Source organism: Schistocerca cancellata, chromosome 9 (genome assembly GCF_023864275.1).
Source record: "Schistocerca cancellata isolate TAMUIC-IGC-003103 chromosome 9, iqSchCanc2.1, whole genome shotgun sequence".
Lineage (NCBI taxonomy): Eukaryota > Metazoa > Arthropoda > Insecta > Orthoptera > Acrididae > Schistocerca > Schistocerca cancellata.
This window is the reverse complement of record NC_064634.1, coordinates 520,269,974-520,290,041: the sequence shown is the minus strand read 5'-3', so window position 1 is coordinate 520,290,041 and position 20,068 is coordinate 520,269,974. Positions and strand designations below refer to the sequence as shown.

At 41.2% G+C, this 20,068-nt stretch overlaps 1 protein-coding gene across 2 annotated transcripts in view; it reads left to right on the top strand.

Annotated features, from left to right (window-relative positions):
* Positions 1–1,059: 1,059 nt before the first annotated feature.
* Positions 1,060–20,068, top strand: part of LOC126100838 (F-box/LRR-repeat protein 3-like) — a 310,744-nt gene continuing 291,735 nt past the window's right edge. For both annotated transcript variants that reach the window (XM_049911491.1, XM_049911490.1), the window contains exon 1: positions 1,060–1,242. The gene's annotated coding sequence lies outside the window, so the exon portion shown is untranslated. The remainder of the gene's footprint in view (positions 1,243–20,068) is intronic.

Sequence of the window (20,068 nt, the reverse complement as noted above, 5' to 3'; positions counted from 1 at the left end):
CTGCTTTCCCAACTTGTTTTGATGTTGCCCATGTTATGTATAAAATCTACAACCAATATTGTTTATGTCAATAATTTGCATATTTCTGAAACGTTTGCAAATGCCCGTATATTGTTTATTTTACACTGTGATTTCACTATTAACACAGGACCATTGGGGTTGGTCGTGCCTGTATGGTATATTGCAAACTATTACGTTTGTATAGGTAAGGTGGGTCAGGTATCTTTCCAGATTCTGTGTAGCCTCCTCAGTTTCATTTACATCGTTCGATCCCCCTAACAGAACAACAAAATCATTTTGATTAAGCTTTGCACACTCAGCAGATTGTGCTACCTTCCCTACTTCTGATAGTGAGGCATTTGGCTATATAAAACTGGTTGCTTTTAGCTGTTTACACTGATTAAGAATATCCGCTACATCACGCCCGTGACTGTCCGCCAACACTATAATTTTGCTTACATTATTTACCTTTTTTTTCGTACCAAGTTCTCTGATTTGTTCAGCACTGCACTTGTTAATTACAGAATTTTGCTTGTTCGGGCACTTACTTTGTTCTTCGGGTATGTTTTGTCTTTTCTGTTTTAATAATGATTCACACTGATGCTTTAAATTATGTATACTTGAATTAACACAGATATAATTTCAGATTTGTCGCGTTTCGCGTAATTCGACCCCAGAGTGATAAATTATTGTGGCTTTGCTGCCGTGTGTGTACATTATCGCATTTAAGCTCCTCACTAAACAGAAGTAGATTGCAGATCGTTGTTGACTTCTTCACTGTGGATGGAAGCTACAGAAGACGCGGTAATCGCATATATTCCATTACCGGCGGCGTCACATGTCATAAACATCAAGCAGTACCGCTTTTGTGCATTGTGGACGGTTTAACCGCTGTGTTCGATAATGACGAACGGTTTTTATTTTCTTGCTGCGACACGACAATAACTGAAACGAGCGCCAGAATTTTGATTACTCGCGCTTGTCTGTGTAGCAGTTGACAGCTGCCGCGGCAGCCACTAGGTGGCACTGTCAACGCCTCCTGGAGCATAAATTGATATGCGAGCATCTAACGTCACGTAGTCTGTTTTGGCTGCGTTCGAGGTTTGTTGTGTCTCGGTTCGCACGAAGCAAAAGTGAGCAGTGTTTGTGTTTCTAGTTTTGCCCATTGTTAAGCACCAAACTTGTCGTCGCAGCCCCTGGTGGATTAAGGGCTTGCAACTGAGTGTGGGCCGCTTCTGTAAGGTAAGGAACGAAACACGTTAAACAGAAAGTATTTGACATTGGTGTGGTTACTGCTAATAGTATTATTAGAAAGATCCCCTTTCTCGGTGAACCTACGCAGTTTTTCCGAATTCGTCAGATTCACCGCAGGAAACACGTTGCCTTGTAAGCGATGTGGCAAAGTACACTTCTCAACGTTAAGAATTGAAAAGTCGCGGTGACAGCTGAGCAATAGCTGTTTATCCACACCAAGATTTAACATTACTGATCACAACCAACACAGTCCAGTACTTTCGTAATACAATCAAACTATCCACCCAGTAGCATTTTTGAGCACTACAAAGTAAATGCAGTTCTGTTTACAGTTATTAGCAACATAATTTTGTTTCCGTGCGTAAGAAAACGGTGCAACACTGTGCGGAGCCGCGGTATCGTTTCACACGTGGGCTTTATTGTTTTTTTTTTGTCTGTCCAAGAATTACCGCATAGCGCTGCCTCCCTACACGTGACAGCCGCTCACGTGTGGCGACCTAAACAACAGCCAATCTGAGGCCCCCCGCCCCATATAGGAAAGATACCGGGTTATTACAACTCTGTTGTTTCTTTTCACGAGTGCTCTAATGTGTTAGTATTGTACGCACCATCTCCAGACATTGTAAAGAAGAATTAAGGAGCATATTGCACATGGTTGCTGGTTTCTTAATAATTACAAACTAATTTCAGTTCGCTGCGAAAATAGACAGACCATCATTTTCGGCACTATGTCAACTGTGGCGTTGCAACTTTGGAATCCGTGCATTTGAAGTGTAGATATGGGGATATATGTTCTCAGGGAACCAGTCTTCTTTCCGCCCTTCATTTGTGTGATTACATGCTGAATTCTGTGAAATGGTTGTTTACATACCGCCAGGTGTTTTGTATTTGTAGTGCTGTGTTAATCAGAAACTGATAACACCTAACAAGAACGAGAGTTTTGTTTTAAACATGTTGTTTATAAAATACTGAGTTGGGGGCCTTCGTTAGTACCTTATAGTTTATGCACAGTAGATAATAAAAACTGTAATTGGGATACAGTGTAGAATGACTAAACGAATTCTTGTCGAAGGTAACAAATGTTTCACTTGTTGATTAATACTTACACTCTTTATTTAACTATTCATTTGACGATTTGCTCGCTTGTAAGTTCAAAATAATAACATTATTAGTTCCATGTTGTGTAAAGAAGTCGTTACTTATTTAACTTGTAAACATCGAAAAATCTTTAAAACATATTTGTGGCTGACTTCCACTAACTCAGACACACCAGTGAAATCACAACGCTTGACTCCAACAAAAAATTTTTATTAGTCTTTGGTGTTCATAGTGTGATTGGTAAGACCTTACAATCTTCATAGATCGTTCGTCTTCATCTTTCCACAGTACCTTGAGTTCTCATTTAAACAGAGCAAATAAACAGCGTGGCCCTTTTAAAGATTTTTAGCCTAGCTAATCTACGTAAACCGTTACAATTGAATATGCGCTTGAGCAGCGGTGGGGTGTTTCTGACGTGTGTAATGCTTTCGACATTGACGTCGAGTCCCGCTACGTGTATGGTGACGAGATACTGTGATTTGCAAATCAGATCGGTTGATTCCTAACGTATAGACTGCTAAGGTTTTAGGAACCATTGTCTAAGGTTACCATGTATTTTTTTAAAAAAAACATACAGTACACCTTCAAGGATAATCCAGTATCGTCTTCGGGGACGAAGACGACCTGTACATCCACTAACACGACTTTTGGATCCTGTTTAACTGGAACCGAAAGGGGTCAACAATGTCTTTTTTTTACTGGAAAATGACTTCTCATTGATATTCATGTAAGGAAATGGCATTTCAAAGGGGATAAACACTCATTATTATTTATATAAAACTAGTACAAACTAGTTAAGACAGAACAGTCATATTTAAAACAATTTAACATTTCTCACAAATCTTTCTGAGATTCAGCGATATGTCATATGTTTCCGTACGCGGGAAAGTGAAATTACATTGTAGTATTGAGGAATTGGCAATCGTAGATTCCAAAATGTTGGTCTTTTCAAATGGCCAGTACTTACTCACTTTTGAAAAGATACGTTCCATGGGTGCATACGAGCTTGGAAGGCAAAGGATAAATTTTATAACCTTAGGCAGAATTGTTATTGCAGTGTTTTTCTCGTTGAATACTGTGGACATTTTCACCCACCTAGCCTATACTGCTACAGTGTTAGCATTCTATTGACATAATTTTTCAACTATAATTGTTTTAGCATACAAAATTCATCAAACAAGAGAACGGTCTAGGATTACATGAGCTATATCTTGCATTGTTGGAGGACTGGCCTCCACAACTGACGATTTTGATTTCAAAGTAAACCAACGGAAGTCGGTGTCATGTGGAAACTTCTCACTCACGAAACTAAATAATCATATGGCTGCTCATGTCGGGTGCGGGGTCACACATTGGTGTGGTTCATGTTGATTCTCTCAGTAGGTGGGATTATACCAGGCATGGCCTTCACCTCAACAGGAAGGGGAAGGGTAAATTGGCTGGGGAAATCGCAGGAAAGTTAAAGGGGGGAGGCTCTGTCATGAGTGGTAAAATACCAGTGGTTATAGGATTCAGAAAATACCCTTTTTTAGGGTAGGGAGGACAGAAAGAAAGCAAATTTTAAGAGAGATTAGAACTGAGACAAACCTTCAGTTTGAGAAAGAAATCAAAAAACATAATTCCAGCTTATTACATCAGCATAAACAGCCATTGGTTAAGAATTTTCAACTGTCAGCAGATATTTTAACTCCACCCAATTTAGACTCAGTCAATGTGAAAATATCTTTATTGCATCAAAATATTTGAGGACTGAGAAATAAAATTAATGAATTAACTATCTGCATAGATGAATTAGTCTTCAAACCCAGCTGACATAATCTGCCTCTCTGAACATCATGTGACCACTGGTATAGAACTTTTAAGTGTTACAGAGTTTAGGTTAGCATCTCACTTTTGTAGATCAGAAATGGAGAAAGGAGGAGTTCACATTCATCAGGAACTGTCATAAATTTAAGAACATAGACATTCATAAAATTTGCCTAGAACAGCATATGGAAGCATGTGCAACAGAATTAGAATTTCACAAAAAATCCTTCATAATATTAAGTGTTTATCGAGCACCTGCAGGTAACTTTAATCTGTTTGTAAACCACCTTGAAGCTGTACTAGCCCATTTAACAACCAAAAACAAAGAAATAGTGGTTGCTGGTGATTTCAATGTAGATTTCCTTAAAGACTCTCCCAATAAGAACTTATTTGTGTTAGTAACACTATCATTCAACTTAATTCCCACTGTAAAGTTCCACACTTTCTCACAAACAGCCATTGATAATATCTTTATAGAAAAGTCCAATGAACAAAATTATATTACAAAACCAATAGTCAATGGCCTCTCAGACCATGACACGCAGTTCCTTCTGTTAAATGTTAATACTGAACAGGATAAAAAATCTTTTAAATCTGAGCTCAAGAGGGTAATCAGTAAGCCAAAAATTGATTATTTTAGGCCTCTTCTCAGAGACATTCACTGGACTGATGTTTACAGTGCTCATGGCATGAATGAAAAATATAACATTTTTGCTAATAAAGTGCTTACCTTATTCGAACACTGCTTTCCGCCAAAACTTACCAAGGTTAGAGCAAAGTCTACAAAGAAGCCATGGATTACTCGAGGAATAGGGGTATCTTGTAAAACAAAAAGAAAACTGTATCTGTCAACCCGAAACATTTCCAATGTTGATGCTATAGCATATTATAAGAAATACTGCAAAATATTAAAGACTGTAATACGGATGTCAAAGCAAATATATTACAGGGAAAAGATAGTCATATCAGATAACAAAATAAAGACAATATGGGATATAGTGAAGGAGGAGACCGGTAGAACCAGACATGAAGAGGAACAAATAGCATTAAGAGTAAATGATACATTGGTGACAGATGTGTATAGTGTTGCAGAACTTATTAACAAACATTTTATAACTGTTACTGAAACGATGGGGTTGTCAGGTTCGGTAGATGCTGCTATGGATTACCTTAGACCAGACATTTCAAGTAACTTCCATAATATGAATTTGACCCTCACTACCCCAACAGAAATAATGTCCATCATAAAATCTTTAAAATCAAAAACATCTAGTGGGTATGATGAAATATCAACAAAGTTAATTTAAGAATGTGATTCTGAGCTAAGTAACATATTAAGCTATCTGTGTAACCAGTCGTTTATCAGTGGAATATTTCCTGAGTGGCTGAAATATGCTGAAGTTAAGCCACTGTTTAAGAAGGGAGATAAAGAAATAGCATCGAATTTCCGTCCAATTTCACTGTTGCCAGCAATCTCAAAAATTTTCGAAAAAGTAATGTACAGTCGTCTTTATAACCATCTTATCTCAAATAACATACTGTCAAAGTCACAGTTTGGATTTCTAAAAGGTTCTGATATTGAGAAGGCTATCTACACTTACAGTGAAAATGCGCTTAATTCATTAGACAAAAAATTGCAGGCAACTGGTATATTTTGTGATCTGTCAAAGGCATTTGACTGTGTAAATCACAATATCCTTTTAAGTAAACTAGAATATTATAGTGTAACGGGAAATTCTGCAAAATGGTTCAAATCTTATATCTCTGGCTGAAAACAAAGGGTGTTATTAGGAAAGAGACATGCATCAAGCTATCAGGCATCATCCAACTGGGAACTAATTACATGTGGGGTCCCACAAGGTAAACTGACTCTTAGTGTTCATTAAAAAATGACGATCATTCCACTTGGGACCTGTGGAATGGTACATTAGCTTACTTGTTTTAGTTTTAAATATTTGTCGTGTATTGTTGTTTTTCTGACATGTTCCACATCCTGGAGGACCTCCTCACTACGGATCAATTGGAATGAAAGTAAATCTAATCTAATCTACACTGTAGAACATATTTACAGATCTTGAATATGGCTGCAAAACAGCAACTGCGTTATTCCGAATAGATTGAAAAATCAGCCAACCAGATGCAAATAAAGGTTTATTATCCGTTGACAATGGCTTTAAAAAATAACTTCTTCAGAAGTATTGGCCCTGAAAATGTATACACCAGTTACAAAATTATTTTTTTAACAAACATTATAACATAGTAATAGAAAAATATTTGTGAAGTAAACGTACTCACTTATTATATCACATGAAACCACAATAGATTAGACGAAGCCGAGTGGCTCTTGGCATAAACGAAATTGATGAATTATTCCAAGCCATGGCTTTAGACAGCGCCAGATTACATATATCATACCTCAGAGACACTACTTATTCGCAAATGCCCACAGGTAGAGGCTCTTGTCAACATATAAATGTAATAGGCGTCACAAGATAAAATACACTCCTGGAAATGGAAAAAAGAACACATTGACACCGGTGTGTCAGACCCACCATACTTGCTCCAGACACTGCGAGAGGGCTGTACAAGCAATGATCACACGCACGGCACAGCGGACACACCAGGAACCGCGGTGTTGGCCGTCGAATGGCGCTAGCTGCGCAGCATTTGTGCACCGCCGCCGTCAGTGTCAGCCAGTTTGCCGTGGCATACGGAGCTCCATCGCAATCTTTAACACTGGTAGCATGCCGCGACAGCGTGGACGTGAACCGTATGTGCAGCTGACGGACTTTGAGCGAGGGCGTATAGTGGGCATGCGGGAGGCCGGGTGGACGTACCGCCGAATTGCTCAGCACGTGGGGCGTTAGGTCTCCACATTACATCGATGTTGTCGCCAGTGGTCGGCGGAAGGTGCACGTGCCCGTCGACCTGGGACCGGACCGCAGCGACGCACGGATGCACGCCAAGACCGTAGGATCCTACGCAGTGCCGTAGGGGACCGCACCGCCACTTCCCAGCAAATTAGGGACACTGTTGCTCCTGGGGTATCGGCGAGGACCATTCGCAACCGTCTCCATGAAGCTGGGCTACGGTCCCGCACACCGTTAGGCCGTCTTCCGCTCACGCCCCAACATCGTGCAGCCCGCCTCCAGTGGTGTCGCGACAGGCGTGAATGGAGGGACGAATGGAGACGTGTCGTCTTCAGCGATGAGAGTCGCTTCTGCCTTGGTACCAATGATGGTCGTATGCGTGTTTGGCGCCGTGCAGGTGAGCGCCACAATCAGGACTGCATACGACCGAGGCACACAGGGCCAACACCCGGCATCATGGTGTGGGGAGTGATCTCCTACACTGGCCGTACACCACTGGTGATCGTCGAGGGGACACTGAATAGTGCACGGTACATCCAAACCGTCATCGAACCCATCGTTCTACCATTCCTAGACCGGCAAGGGAACTTGCTGTTACAACAGGACAATGCACGTCCGCATGTATCCCGTGCCACCCAACGTGCTCTAGAAGGTGTAAGTCAACTACCCTGGCCAGCAAGATCTCCGGATCTGTCCCCCATTGAGCATGTTTGGGACTGGATGAAGCGTCGTCTCACGCGGTCTGCACGTCCAGCACGAACGCTGGTCCAACTGAGGCGCCAGGTGGAAATGGCATGGCAAGCCGTTCCACAGGACTACATCCAGCATCTCTACGATCGTCTCCATGGGAGAATAGCAGCCTGCATTGCTGCGAAAGATGGATATACACTGTACTAGTGCCGACATTGTGCATGCTCTGTTGCCTGTGTCTATTTGCCTGTGGTTCTGTCAGTGTGATCATGTGATGTATCTGACCCCAGGAATGTGTCAATAAAGTTTCCCCTTCCTGGGACAATGAATTCACGGTGTTCTTATTTCAATTTCCAGGAGTGTATTTGCGTTAAGTTACATGTTCGGTACCTTATGTCAGAGACTAAGCCCAACTGCTACAAATGTACAGACTCAGGCGACTAGGAAATACTGGGCTACAGAGGACGCTGCATACATGTTACAAATGCAGTGGGAGAAAGAAGAGCGTATATAAGCTAAAACAATCTCACTATAGGAAAATACTAACGCTTAACACTACGGAAGCTTAAACGATAAGAAAAATGGGAAAGCAGTGGGCGTTAAGCACTGCGTCCTGTTGGTGTTAAGTAGCATAATTTTATATTAAAGCAGTATGACAATTACTTATAAAAATCCGCTAACAAATGCTACATTTTTGGAGGAATTTTCGTACCTCCTTTGTTACAAAATGCTGTTGTTCAGCACAACCAAGGCTTAGTTCTAAGCGCATGTATTTTAGCGCCTTCTGTAGCCCAATTTTTCCTAGTTGCTGAGTCTATATTTGTAGCAGTTGGCCAACTCTTACATAAGGTACATGTAGTTCTGCAAATATTTTATATTGTGACGCCTATTACATTTATACGTTGACAAGAGCCTCTACCTGTGGGCATTTACGAATGAGTAGTCTTCCTGAAGTACGATGGATTTAATCTGGCGCTATCTAAAGCCATGGCTCGCAATAATTCTTGTTTCATCAATTTCGTTTATGACCAGAGCCACTCGGCTTCATCTAATCTATTGTGGCATCATGTGATGTAATAGGTGAGTACATTTACTTCACAAATATTTTTCTTTTAATTTTTATTATGTTTGTAAAAAAAATTATTTTGTAATTGGTGCATACATTTTTGGGGCCAATACTTCTGAAGAAGATACTTTTACAAAGACCGAAACCATGATCAAGGGATAATAAAACTTTATTTGCAAGTGGTTGGTTGATTTTTCAATCTATATGTTTACAAATGAATAAAATCTATCTTGAGCTGGTCCGTCACACTCATACAATTTCAGTAACATGGATTTAACTTGGACACTCAAAAAATTTTCTCTCGTATTTTTTACCTTTGCTTTTAGTAGCTCATAACAACATATGCTCCTGCATCACAAATATTCTGCCAAGAAATTTCTAGAATGCTTGTTTGACTGTACGCAAACTTTAATCATAATTCGTGCTGCCGTAAGCCAGTACATCTACATGACTACTCTGCAATTCACATTTAAGTGCTTGGCAGAGGGTTCATCGAACCCAATCATACTATCTCTCTACCATTCCACTCCCGAACAGCGCGCGGGAAAAACGAACACCTAAACCTTTCTGTTCGAGCTCTGATTTCTCTTATTTTATTTTGATGATCGTTCCTACGTATGTAGGTTGGGCTCAACAAAACATTTACGCATTCGGAAGAGAAAGTTGGTGACTGAAATTTCGTAAATAGATCTCGCCGCAACGAAAAACGTCTTTGCTTTAATGACTTCCATCCCAACTCGCGTATCATATCTGCCACACTCTCCCCCCTATTACGTGATAATACAACACGAGCTGCCCTTTTTTGCACCCTTTCGATGTCCTCCGTCAATCCCACCTGGTAAGGATCCCACACCGCGCAGCAATATTCTAACAGAGGACGAACGAGTGTAGTGTAAGTTGTCTCTTTAGTGGACTTGTTGCATCTTCTAAGTGTCCTGCCAATGAAACGCAACCTTTGGCTCGCCTTCCCCACAATATTATCTATGTGGTCTTTCCAACTGAAGTTGTTCGTAATTTTAACACCCAGGTACTTTGTTGAATTGACAGCCTTGAGAATTGTACTATTTATCGAGTAATCGAATTCCAACGGATTTCTTTTGGAACTCATGTGGATCACCTCACACTTTTCGTTATTTAGTGTCAACTGCCACCTGCCGCACCATACAGCAATCTTTTCTAAATCGCTTTGCAACTGATACTGGTCTTCGGATGACCTTACTAGACGGTAAATTACAGCATCATCTGCGAACAACCTAAGAGAACTGCTCAGATTGTCACCCAGATTATTTATATAGATCAGGAACAGCAGAGGTCCCAGGGCGCTTCCCTGGGGAACACCTGATATCACTTCAGTTTTACTCGATGATTTGCCGTCTATTACTACGAACTGCGACCTTCCTGACAGGAAATCACGAATCCAGTCGCACAACTGAGACGATACCCCATAGGCCCGCAGCTTGATTAGAAGTCGCTTGTGAGGAACGGTGTCAAAAGCTTTCCGGAAATCTAGAAATACGGAATCAACTTGATATCCCCTGTCGATAGCGGCCATTACTTCGTGCGAATAAAGAGCTAGCTGCGTTGCACAAGAACGATGTTTTCTGAAACCATGCTGATTACGTATCAATAGATCGTTCCCTTCGAAGTGATTCATAATGTTTGAATACAGTATATGCTCCAAAACCCTACTGCAAACCGACGTCAATGATATAGGTCTGTAGTTCGATGGATGACGCCTAATACCCTTCTTAAACGCTAGTGCGACCTGCGCAATTTTCCAATCTGTAGGTACAGATCTATCGGTGAGCGAGCGGTTGTATATCATTGCTAAGTAGGGAGCTATTGTATCAGCGTAATCTGAAAGGAACCTAATCGGTATAGAATCTGGACCTGAAGACTTGCCCGTATCAAGCGATTTGAATTGTTTCGCAACGCCTAAGGTATCTACTTCTAAGAAACTCATGCTAGCAGCTGTACGTGTTTCCAGTTCTGGAATATTCCATTCGTCTTCCCTGGTGAAGGAATTTCGGAAAACTGCGTTCAATAACTCCGCTTTAGTGGCACAGTCGTCGGTAACAGTACCATCGGCACTGCGCAGCGAAGGTATTGACTGCGTCTTGCCGCTTGTGTACTTTACATACGACCAGAATTTCTTCGGATTTTCTACCAAATTTCGAGACAATGTTTTGTTGTGGAACCTATTAAAGGCATCTCGCATTGAAGTCTGTGCCAAATTTCGCGCGTCTGTAAATTTTAGCCAGTCTTCGGGATTTCGCGTTCTTCTGAACTTCGCATGCTTTTTCCGTTGCCTGTGCAACAGCGTTCGGACCTGTTTTGTGTACCACGGGGGATCAGTTCCATCTCTTACCAATTTATGAGGTATGAATCTTTCAGTTGCTGTTGCTACTGTATCTTTGAATTTGAGCCACATCTCGTCTACATTTGCATAGTCAGTTCGGAAGGAATGGAGATTGTCTCTTAAGGAAGGCTTCTAGTGACACTTTATCCGCTTTTTTAAATAAAGTTATTTTGCGTTTGTTTCTGGTGGATTTGGAAGAAACAGTACTGAGCCTAGCTACAACGACCTTGTGATCACTAATCCCTGTATCAGTCATGATGCTCTCTATCAGCTCTGGAGCCAGTACTTGCAGATGTTAAGTATTCACAGAATTCCTTTAGTCTTCCACCCAAATACTGTATGTATGGAATTTTACATAATGTTTTCTATCGATTGATAACTTGCCCACTGCTGTTTCTATGCTGTTGTGAATTCCATGTGCCATGCAACCAGTCCCTACAAGAGATTTTTGAGACTTACTTCTGATTTGCTGAGAATGTTTTCTTTATCTCCTCTCATAACGCCACCAAACATAAAATTCGTATTGTCAGCGGAGAGAGACACGAATTTTGACTTCAGATTATGGGCGTGTAGAACATGGTGTACACACTGTGATTAGCAGCTGATATTTCATTATCGACAGAACAGTAAGCTTTACATGTAGCCCACTTTCAGGTATGAAATATTTGACAATGAGAGGAAGTAATTTAGTATATTTATGATTGCTGGTATCGTTGAAATGCTTATAACGTTCACTTCATTACGGCCTTCAGTGAGAAACTCTTTGCACCATGGAGCCAATACATTATTAACAATACATTCTTTTTCTGGCCTTGCACAACTAAACCTGACATCAAACACTTTCTTGACCATTTTCGACGTGCAGTCCACAGAACCATAGCTGTGACACCGACACACAGTGAAGTAGGCTACCGTTCCTTCTGCCGGTGCCAGGGCGCTGTCTGAAAGTAAACCTCGACATGGTTTAGCACAATCGAGGTATGAGGCGTGCAAGCAGGGGAGGCGGCTGTTCGCCATTGTGGCGTATTGTGGAAGCATACAGGTACTTCAACAGAAACCTAACAAAAGTAAATAAAACGAGAACCTAGAAAATAAAGTAATTATTTGACATTTTCAAAATTACACAAACCAGCATTTTCAAACAATTATGTGTAACTTAAATATAAATGAGCATTATTAATTTATGGCATAAAACGTATTTGCGAAATTTTAATACAAGAGACATTTGTGCGTCCCGATAAAAATTACGGAGACGCCGTACACCTGGGCCAGAAAAGGGAACCGTCCCGTTTTTATGGGCCGTATGGTAAGCTTTCTACTACAATATACGAATGGCTACAGATTTTTCAGTGCAATAATGCCATTTTTTACTATTCGATCGGTGTCTGAAGTAAGTGATCGTTCGACTCGAAAATTAGGCTGCTTTGCTTATTTTCATTCGCTTACGTCGTTGTTGTTGTGGTCTTCAGTCCAGTCCAGAGACTGGTTTGATGCAGGTCTCCATGCTACTCTATCCTGTGCAAGCTTCTTCTCCTTTAAGTAACTACTGCACCCTGCGTCCTTCTGAATCTGCTTAGTGTATTCATCTCTTGGTCTCCCTCCACGAGTTTTACCCTCTACGCTGCCCTGCAATACGAAATTAGTGATCCCTTGGTGCCTCAGGATATGTCCTACGAACCGATCCCTTCTTCTAGTCAAGTAGTGCCACAAATTCCTCTTCTATTCAGTGCCTCCTCGTCAGTTACGTGATCTACCCACCTAATCTTCAGCATTCTTCAGTAGCACCACATTTCGAACGATTTTTTCTCTTATTGTGTAAACTATTTCTCCATGTTACACATCCAAACACTCCATACAAATGCTTTTCAAAAAGGCTTCCTGACACTTAAATCTATACTCCATGTTAACAAAATTCTCTTTTTCAGAAATGCTTTTCTTGCCATTGCCAGTCTACATTTTATATCCTCTTTACTTCGACCTTCATCCGTTATTTTGCTTCCCAAATAGCAAAACTCATCTACTACTTTAAGTGTCTCATTTCCTAATCTAACATTGTCAAAAAATTACTCTTTCAACAAATGCGAGAAACGAGGGTTTATCTTTCCTTAATCTAACTTCTAAGATACGTTGTAGGGTCAGTATTGCCTTACGTGTTCAAACGTTTCTACAGAATCCGACATGATCTTCCCCAAGGTCGGCTTGTACCAGTTTTTCCATTCGTCTATAAAGAATTCGTGTCAGTATATTACAGCCGTGACTTACGAAACTGATAGATCTGTAATTTTCACACCTTACAAACCTTCTTTCCTTAGAATTGGAATCACGATATTCTTCTTGAAGTCTGAGGGTATTTTACCTGTGTCATACATCTTGCTCACCAGATGGTCGAGTTTTGTCAGGGCTGGATCTCCCAAGGCTACCAGTTGTTCTAATAGAATGTCGTCTAATCCCGTGGCCTTGTTTCGACTTAGGCCTTTCAATGCTCTGTCAAATTCTCCATCAGTATCATATTTCCCATTTCATCTTCACCTAATTCCTCTTCCATTTCCCGGCAGGGTCAGGGATTTTCACCTGCCTCGAGATGACTGGGTGTTTGTGTTGTCCTCATCATTTCATCATCATTCCTGAGAGTGGCGAGTTCGGACTGAGCAAAGGTTGGGATTGTACGGGCGCTGATAACCGCGCAGCTGAGCGCCCCACGAACCAACCATCATCCTCTTCCATTTCCATAATATTGGCCTCAAGTACATCGCCCTTCATAGACCCTCTATACATTCCTTCCACCTTTCTGCTTTCCCTTCTTTGCTTAGAACTGGTTTGATATTCGTACAAGGGGTTCTCCTTTTCTCCAAAGGTCTCTTTAATTTTCCTGTAGGCAGTATCTATCTCACCCCTAGTGATATGCTTCTACATTTATTCTCTAGCCATCCCTCCTAAGGCTTTTTGCACTTCCTGTCGATCTCATTTTTGTGACGTTTGTATTCCTTTTCGCCTGCTTAATTTACTGCACTTCTTTATTTTCTCCTTTCATCAATTACATTCTACATCTCTTCTGTTACCCCAAGGATTTCTACTAGCCCTCGTCCTTTTACCTAATTGATCCTCTGCTGATTCACTATTTCATCTCTCAAACCTAACCATCGTTCTCCTGTACTTCTTTCCCCCATTCTTGTCAATCGTTCCCTAATACTATCACTGAAACTCTCTACATCCTCTGGTTATTTCAGTTTATCCAGTTCCTATCTCCTTGTATTCCCACCTTTATGCAGTTTCTTCAATGTTAATCTACAGTTCATAACTAGTAAATTGTGGTCAGAGTCCACATCTGCCCCTGGAAATGCCTTAAAATTTAAAACCTGGTTCCTAAATCTCTGTCTTACGATTATATAATCTATCTGAAACCTTCCATTGTCTCCAGGCGTATTCCACGTAAACAACCTTCTTTCATGATTCTGAAACCAAGTGTTAGCTATGGTTAAGTTATGCTCTGCGCGAAATTCTACCAGGCGGCTTCCTGCTTCATTCGTTACCCCCATACAAATTCACCTACTACTTCTCCTTATCCTCCTTTTCCTACTATCGAATTCCAGTTCCCCATGACTATTAAATTATCGTCTCCCTTCGCCATCTGAATAATTTATTTTATCTCCTCATATATTTCTTCAATCTCTTCCTCATCTGCAGAGGTAGTTGGCATATAAGCTTGTACTACTGTGGTAGGCATAGGCTTCGTGTCTATCTTTGCTACAATAATGTGTTCATTATGCTGTTCATAGTAGCTTACCCGTGCTCCTATTTTTTTTATTCATTATTGAACCTATTGCTGCATTACCCCTATTTGATTTTGTATTTATAACCCTGAATTCACCTGACCAGAAGTTTTGTTCCTCCTGCCACCGAACTTCACTAATCCCCACTATATCTAGCTAGCTTCAACCTGTCCATTTCCCTTTTTAAATTTTCTAATCTTCCTGTCCGATTAAGGGATCTGACATTCTGTGCATATCGTATGATATTATATTTTGTTCGCGAACCTCTTGTCGATCTCTGTTCGCGAGTCTGGTTATTATGACGTTGGTATCTCAAAATATATGTTATTTACTGTCGTTTCTTGTTAACAATATCAGCGTATTCCCAAGAATTAGCAGCTTCAACTCAGTTAATACGAAACAGAAATCCAATCTGCATTTGGATCGCACTTCCTTAACTCTTGTGGTGAAAGGTGTGCAGTATACTGCTGCATCGATTTTCAATAAGCTACCACAAGAATTCAAAAATCGTAGCAGTAATCCACGCGCGCTTTCAAATCGAAACTGAAGAGGTTCCTCACGGGTCACTCCTCCTTTTCTGTCGAGGAGTTCCTTGAAAAAGTAAACTGATTCTTGTTGTATTGTTGACTGCTTTTACTTAAATTTATGAGTTGACTTTTTTCGGGTTCATAAATATTTTATTTTTATCTGTTATTATTTTTATGTTGTAATTTCATGTACTGACACGTTCAAAGACCTTGGAGATTTGCTCCTCAATTTGGTCCTACGGAAGTAGACGTGTAAATAAAAATAAATAAAGTAAGTGAAGGATCATACGTGTATTTTTATACTGAGTACCAGATTGTCTTAAACTGTTGCCCTTACTTGCCATCAGTTGTTTGTTTTACAATAGACTGTTTAAAAATTCTGTCGCAATTACAACTGCATTGGCATATTAGTGCGATAAAATTGTACGGACCTCGCAATGTGTTTGCAGAAGAAGCTAATTTTAACACGGCAGCAAGTGAAGGAACAGAAGGTGTACAAGACAGGCGAAAATAAATCGCTCACATCGTTGCAGTTTCTAAGTAACTCTGTGCTCATTGTATTTTTAATAATAGGCTGACATGTCGAATTAATGGTCGTACTGGGATGGCACGTAGTGCGATAGCTTGCGGATTCGCCAGCTTACAAGGGAACCTCCCCATCGCACCCCTCTCAGATTTAGTTATAAGTTGGCACAGTGGATAGGCCTTGAAAAACTGAACACAGATCAATCGAGAAAACAGGAAGAAGTTGTGTGCAACTACGAAAAAATAAGCAAAATATACAAACTGAGTAGTCCATGCGCAAGATAGGCAATATCAAGGCTAAGCTGAGCTCGGAAGCGCCGTGGTCCCGTGGTTAGCGTGAGCAGCTGCAGAACGAGGGGTCCTTGGTTCAAGTCTTCCCTCCAGTGAAAAGTTTAATTTTTTAGTTTCAGTTTATGTGACAAACTCTTATGTTTTCATCACTTTTTGGGAGTGATTATCACATCCACAAAAAAACCGAAATCGGGTAAGGTAGAAGAATCTTTTTACCCATTCGCCAAGTGTACAAGTTAGGTGGGTCAATAACATATTCCTGTCATGTGACGCACATGCCGTCACCAGTGTCGTATAGAATATATCAGACGCGTTTTCCCGTGGAGGAATCGGTTGATCTATGACCTTGCGATCAAATGTTTTCGGTTCCCATTGGAGAGGCACGTCCTTTCGTCTACAAATCGCACGGTTTACCGTTGCGGTCGCAAAACACAGACACTAAACTTATTACAGTGAACAGAGTCGTCAATGAACGAACGGACAGATCATAACTTTGCGAAAATAAAGAAATTAAACTTTTCACTGGAGGGAAGACTTGAACGAAGGACCTGACGCTCCGCAGCTGCCCACGCTAACCACAGGACCACGGCGCTCCTGAGCTCTAATAACCTTGATGTTGCCTATCTTGCGCACGGACTACTCAGTTTGTATATTTTGCTTATTTTTTAATAGTTCCACACAACTTCTTACTGTTTTTTCGATTGATCAGTTTTTCAAGGCGTACCCAGTGTGCCAACTTATATCTAAATCTGAGGGGGGTGCGTTGGGGAAGTTCCCTTGTTAGTAGGAATTCTGAGTGAGCGGCGTTTGTGTGGAGGCTTCGGCTGTAGGACGCCTCCCCTGCCGCGCTGTCCCGCCAGCAAGGCAGCCACTAGGCCACAAGGGCCAACTAATGGTGAACGCACTTTCCTGTCTTTCAAAGAAAGACTTAATAAACGTTGAAACTTTCCAGATGGGTCTCAGTCACCGAGGTTTCGGCGGCTGCTTTTAACACATTTTACGACGATCATAGCTTTGTAACCGTAGACCAATAATTTGGTGCGATGTGCCATTTGAAACGATGAGACTTGCTTTAAATTCTCGTAAAAGGTAGATGAGATACTAAAATCATCAGGTATACAGACAGTGTAATCCGCCCGGGAGTACTAATGTGCGGGGGGGTTACCTTAAACTGGTTTTCGTTTCGTGACCGTGCGCCCTGTCCACACCACGTACCTGGTAATCCCGCGGCGGTCGTATTGTCCTGCTCCACACTGTTGTTGGCTTGCCTGAAATTATCTATCGAAATATACAAGCGGGTTTAGGGGAGCCACTCAACGTTAAACACAACACTGTCCTATGTCTGGTATGAACATCTACCATCTGAGACGATATGGAAACCACAGGTTGCACTGTTTACACTGTAAATCGTAAATGCTTATCCCAATTAACAATCTTGACATTAACAGTTCAAAATATAATTCAGACGAGCGTACGCCTAACCGACACGACGCGGGTGATTGTTGATGATGCGGAAGCCGAATGATCGAACGAAAGTTCTTACGCTCGTCACACATACAGATATCTGGTAATAGTCCTCCTTGTCACTAGTAATGATATAACACTGTTCGTAAAGTTAATTTTTCAGTTCTCAGTTCTCACTTGTACGAGCGTGCGCGTAACCGTCGCGGCGCGGCTGGTTGTTGATGATGCGGAACGCGATGATCGAACGCACGTTCTCACGCTCGCTACAAATCACTGGCACTCTTTTGTGGTAAATAGTATTACTGATTCAAATTTGTTCATTCTTGGAGACCGAACACGGCGCAGATGATCGATGCTATGCGACACGCAACGAGAGGATACATACAACGCTACTGCTCATTTCCTGTTACTTCTTGACGCACTTTCCTCTGAACCATTTTCCATATGTCATCACTTCACTATAATAGCACTTGTAGCAACACTTCAACCTGAATACTAACAATGCTTCTACATGCAGAGCTACACACTACACAACATAAGTTTCGTGTCCCGTGCTCCACTCACTAGAGACGCGGCTTCCCGCAAAGATACTCCACAACTAAGCCAGCCATATGACAATACGCTTACAACAGTTCTACTGAAGTACGATTTTATTCCGGAAAAAATTATACAGACCGTTCTTACACATAATTAGCGTGAGGGTGGTATCTTTTGAAACATTCATGTATGTAAAGAGCTACATTACAATTTAGACACCATCAGGATGTTTCTTTTTGGTACATTTTTCCCCCCCGGATTCTTACTGACAGACCAAAGTAGTATTGACGCAACAGGGCAGCAGCATACAACACGCTGCATTCGAGTACAGACAGGTCAAAATTCGAACGCTATGTGGTAGGACAACGCAGAGAACCTGTCTTGAGCTGTCTGGACGGTGACTGATGGAGTGATGAATTGCAATGGCAGCTGCCGACTTTCACGAACTGCACGGTAAGACTCGGGCGCCGTCCGCTTGAACAATTTTGCACGAATCCTATTCGGGTTCCGTCGCGGTGGTGGTAAACGTGATTCGTTATATCGCTAGTATGTGTTTCAGCCAATATTAAAAAGAGAGTATTAAATTTACCTGCCAAAGTGTTGAAAGAATGGGCAGATGTCCTTGAGAACCTCAGATGTTCGCAAAGGAGTATTTTTTGAATCAGATTTGTGTTAGCAAGCCCTTTTGAAAATATTTGTATAGAGTACAGCAATGTATGGAAGTGGAACGTGGACGACAAACATTTTGGTCAGGAAGACAAGTTTTTCAAATGTGTGCTACAGAAGAATGCTGAAGATTAGATGGGTAGATAACGTAACTAACGAGGAGGTACTGAACATAATTGAGGAGAAAAGGAATTTGCGGTGCAACCTGATTTGAAGAGATCGGTTGATAGGACACATTCTGAGACATCGAGGGATCACAAGTTTAGTGTTGGAAGTAAGTGTAAAAGTCGTAAAAGGGGATCAAGAAGTCCCAGAAGGATGAAAGTTGCACTAATTATTCGGAGAGGCTTGTACAGGATAGAGGAACATGGAGAGTTGCATCAAACAAGTCTTCGTGCTGAAGACAACATCAAGAGCAGCAGCAAATGAAAAGCAGCTTATTTCTTCCGTGTTTTTACATGTTATTATGTGCCGGTTGCTCACCTGTAAAAAAGAATAATATATGGAATAAATGAAAGCAAAAAACATGAACAGAAAACATTTAAGTTATTATGTCTTACATTTGTTGATAAACTTTTTAATGAGAATGTTCAAAGTGGGAACGATTTCCATTTTGACAAGTTCATACACACTGCATCGCTGATGAATTCGCTGTTGTCAACATATCCAGAGTAATCGCCTTACACGCAGTGGTCATTCGTCAAGTCGTTGGAATCTCATTGCAGATCACATGTTTTACATTATCACTGGAGGAGGAGAAGAAGAAGAAGAAGAAGAAGAAGCGTCTGAAAGTGTGAGGTCAGGCGGACGTGCTGGACCCTCGGAATAAGACTGTCTCTCCCCACCCACTGGCTTGCAAATAAGCAGTCTAACGCATTTCTTATTACTCAAGAATTATGGGAAGGACGCCTATCATGTTGGAAGGACACCATTTGACGAGTCGAGTTCTCAGGGACATTTTTTTTCGTTATCGAGGGTAGAATATTTATCAGAAAACGTGTGTACTCTTCGCCGTTCACTCTACCTTCAATGAAAAAAGGCCCAGTCACGTTCAGGTCGAACATGTCACACCACACATTCTCTGTCGTTGGTTGTACCACTGAATGTTTTTTTTTTCCTTTTTTTTTTTGGTGACCAGTTGTTTT